The sequence below is a fragment of the Lactuca virosa genome, chromosome 9, assembly GCF_052849685.1.
Source record: "Lactuca virosa cultivar CGN04683 chromosome 9, Lactuca_virosa_CGN04683_v6, whole genome shotgun sequence".
In the NCBI taxonomy this organism is placed as follows: domain Eukaryota; kingdom Viridiplantae; phylum Streptophyta; class Magnoliopsida; order Asterales; family Asteraceae; genus Lactuca; species Lactuca virosa.
The window spans coordinates 159,465,652-159,470,363 of NC_136434.1; the positions used below are offsets into that span (position 1 = coordinate 159,465,652).

General features: G+C 30.1%; 1 non-coding gene across 1 annotated transcript; it reads left to right on the forward strand.

Moving 5' to 3' along the window:
- Positions 1–4,166: 4,166 nt before the first annotated feature.
- Positions 4,167–4,240, forward strand: TRNAN-GUU (transfer RNA asparagine (anticodon GUU)). The gene has a single exon. It is a non-coding gene; the product is annotated as a tRNA-Asn (tRNA).
- Positions 4,241–4,712: the final 472 nt, after the last annotated feature.

A 4,712-nucleotide genomic window follows, 5' to 3' on the forward strand; every position in this document is an offset into this window, starting at 1 on the left:
CAGAACTTTCGCTTATTGCTCTTAGGCTTGTGGTCTGGGGTGTCCTTGTCAGCAGACACTTGCGGGTTCCCTTGATTACTATTGTGATTAGCATAACCGGCACCACTTCCGCTTCCGCTGGCGTTATTAGTATCAAACTGTGCCAGAACCATGTAACCCCTTCTTTATTGCTCTAAAATCCATGTAACCCCTTCTTTTGGGATTGCTCTATCTTTCGTTAAAGTAGTTGTAATGAAATTTTCGTTGTTAAAAAGGACCCACAGTATAATTTTACTTTTTACATAACAATTTATTTATGTTTTTAAATATTACTATATTGTAGCATTCTATAAAACATATGTATGCAATGAGTTATGATATATTTTTATACAAACATGTTATAACTGTTTAGTTTAATCAACTATATTACCCTTTCAAAAAACGCAATCAGCCCCCTAATGAGTAATGATTATGAATCGAAGATAATTAATTGCGAGTGTTTTATATGGTGATTGTTGATCAGAGAGAGAATCACACATAATTTCACTTTCATACTTCATGGATTCAATAATCTTCTATTAATTATCAACTAGAAGATACACACATACATATTTATACAATCAAACACAACCGTTCATTACAATTAATCAAAAAATTCAAGTGTAGATTTCATCAAAAACCTTTCAATTCTCCGTGAATTTACAAATTTTAGGGATTTGAACCTTGATATGACTTTGGAGTTAAACCTGTAGTAGAACTTCGCTTGTAGCTCTTTGCTTGAGGAATACAACCAAATCCAGATCTCTGTTCCATAAATTCATTCGTCGGTGAATGAAACTCCGATCTGGTACGGCGGTGGGAGGAGTTATCCACCGTCGCGTCAGCTCCGACGAGGACATGGTAGCTGCGGGTGGAACCGACGGATCGAGACCTGTAATTATTTTGAGGCCGTTGTTTCTTCATGGCATGCATCAGAAATGGGATCAATCCTTCCATAACTCGATTGAATTTTGCAGAAGTACGAATGGTTTTTTGCTTCGATGCTAGAAGATCTGAACTCGATCTTATGTAGTTAATTTGATGAATGACTTTAATGAGGTGCCACTGGGTTTTATATACATGAAGATGGTGGGGACACACGGTTTGAAAATCGAGGTACTGAAATGAAGGATTGACGAAACTTGGAGGGTTGTTTTTGATGTGTTATTGACATTTATGCCCTTCAGGATAAAGCAAATTGACATTTTCCGATTTTCGTTAAACCTACTTTATATATTTAATCTTCTCTTGAAAACAAAACAATGTTAACTTGTAGGAGAAGGGTGGTTATAGAAATGAAAATATATCATGTTGGCTAAAGTTAATATATGGAATTTATTATTTGGTGGTATAGTATGACAAAATAATTTATCAACCGATAGAAATAAAATAAAAAGTAAGGCCAAAATAATGTTAACTATCATGTCATTTAACAAATGGTAATATAAATATCATATGTTATTTTTCTTATTTGAAATTAATTGGTTTCCATTATAAATGGAAATTTTGATTTTTATCTTAAAGTTGGAAACTAGTAGTTAGTAAGATTTCAAAATCTCAAAGTTGTAGCTTTCACTTTTATAAATTACTTGGCAAAATTAGTTGTAAGATTTCAGAATTATAAAATTATATAAAACCTCATGAAGAAATATGAGTTTTCATAATTATAAAGTTATATAAAACCTCATGAAGAAACTAGTATGTAAAATCTGAAAGTCATTTTCATAAATTACTTGGCAAATTTAGTTGTCCAATTCGATGTTTTACTTTTCTAAAAAACAATTAAAAAAATCTTAAAAACTCAACGTCAAACATACCTTAAATAAGTAAACGTCATCTTCCAACACTTTTATCAGATTTTAAGGAAAATATGAAAAAGAAAAAATGTAAATCGCTATGCCTATAAAACATATAAAATAATGCATATATTTGAACTTGACAATTGTATTTACAAATTCTCTAGAACATTACCATTAGATAAGGCATGCATAAAATCCTTGGATTTTTAAGTGACAAGAAAGTCAAATGGATAAAGCCTGTGTAATGTGTAGCTTGCTTATTCACGCATCTTAAAAAAGTTGTTGAAATGTACAAAATAATCAAACATTGTACCTAAACTATGAATTCATAATCTAATTGAACCAAGCTTTGGTTAGTATACCAGAAGATCAATGTCAACCTTCCAAAAAAACTTGTTTGACCTATTGTTTTAGAAGTTTTAATAATATATTGATGTATCTATATTTAAACTAACAAAGACTTAAAATTGAATCCATGATTTATAACTAATGACTTTAGATGCATTAAGCCCACATGTTCAACATGGTAGGCAAAGTAGGTGTTACATGGGGTAGGGTGGAGGTTTTTTTCTCAATTAGAAAGGTGTTATTAGACCAAAACAATTTGCAATTAGCTTGAAGGGCAATTTGGTAATATTTAATCCAAGGATTGAAAAGGATGCCAAATTTGACCATTATTAAACCTTGACAATTTCATAGTTATAATACCACTTGCTATATTGCTACTAAAGTGGGTTTTGTGCGAGCTACTCATCTCCATATTATCTTACTTTTAACTTTTAATTCGAAAAAATGTTATATTCAAATATATAAGATCCTAGATTAAGACATCCCACACTGAAAATGTCAAAAACAACATCATCTTTTATTTGTAAAAATATACATTTGTTATTTTGGCACATCAAGAAAATCATGAATCAAGCGTTATGTATAAGATTTTCTTTGAACAAAACCTAAAATTTATCATATAAAACTAGACTTGTCGATTTGCTTATTTCGGTTTAATGTTCAATAATCCTGATGGCATACTGATTTATTAATATATTTTACTTAAAAGTTAAAATTCATTCTTGCCCACCAATATAAATGTTTAATAATATAATCAATTAATGATATTTATAGACAAATTGAGTTAATTAAAGTGTTAATCAAACTATCAAAGGGGGTCCAAATAATCCAATTTGCCCCCTAGGTTACCATTTACCAACCAACACCACAAGCAATCTCACTTTAGATTAAGGTTATTTTAGGAAAAACACAGTAATTAAATAAATAAGCCCAAAACTATATAGGGGGGCAAATGTCAATGAGCAAATACTTGTTCCTACAATCACCTGCTCCAAGTCCAAGCAGGAGAGAGGCGGCTTTTTGCGCATCCAAAGAATGGTCAAATTCCACTAACTACACAACACTCATTGACGATGACTTTCCAAACACAATTTTAGTTGTAACAAATATTGGCAATTGGGTAACCTTGACACCAATCAAAATTAAAAATATACTTTCTAGAAAATCTTTTTTTAACCACTCATAATAATCAAAGTTTTTTAATTATTTGCAAAAAGACAAATCACACTAACTTCATAAAGCATTTCTAAAATATATTAAAAAAACTAGTCCTATCAATCACCAAAATAGCTAACTGGAACCAACGTTAAAATGATGAACTCAATTATAAATGTGATGTTATAACCAAATCCACATAGTTTTATTTTTAGATATTTTCTTTTAAAAATTACATTATTTTAGCTGCGTCATCACTATTTACCAGATGACATCATTATTTTGCGGATGGTTTGTCAATTTCTGTGAAATTGATGGTTATTAACTTATTTTGGTGATTGAGCTAATTTTTTACTATTTCATGAAAAATGTTATATGAAATTAGCATGATTTTTTATCAAATTATTTTCAAAGTATTTTAATTATTTCTAAAAGGTTCTAACTATTTTACTTTCAGTTTTATATAAAATCATATAGTTTTCAACTAATTACGTGTTAGGTTGTTACAGTAGAAAGGTAAAAAAATATTCATCAAACAAAAGCATCACAACATATTTGAAATATTTACTATTTGATAATAACCACATATTATTTATTTCAATATTGTGGAAATAATGAAACCTTAAAAAGACAAAATATACAGGCTCAAAAGAGATTTTCTATCATTTATATTCCTCATTAATATTATAGATTGTGCATGTTGCTTGCACATTCTTTTTTCTTTTTTGAGTTATTAGGAGGGTTTCAATATACTTTAATTCAACAACAATTGGTAATAGAGTAGTTGGTATCTATTCGACCATGTGGTAATGTTTATTACATTATCGATAAGACATGAATACAAAAGCTGGAATAGCTCAGTTGGTTAGAGCGTGTGGCTGTTAACCACAAGGTCGGAGGTTCGACCCCTCCTTCTAGCGTTTTTGGTCGTCACGAATTAGATTCATATTGTGTTAAAATTTCTATGCCCTCTACTTAGACACTTTTGTAATTTTTCTTATTCTGTTTATAATGCAAATCACATGAAAACAATGATTTGTGTGCATGTTGGGGAATTATATATTTTAAGCGTACTTTTAGTTATTTTGGTCGAATTTATGGAAAATAAGACGTACTTTATGAATGAATAATCATATGCCTGTAACATTAGAAATATGTTCATTTCAAGGGTTCATGTCATATTTAGATAATTTACTATGACCAATTTATCCGTGAAGAAAGTTATAATTGGGACAAACTTGTGGCCAAAGTATGGTTTTTGGTTTTATCTTGTCACTATAACCTTCTATAGCATGTGGAAATAGTTTTCAAGTTTGTGTCATCTACATTGACAAATTTTGATTGCACTATATAGGTCCACATGATATGGCATCCATGTAATCTTTTAGATTA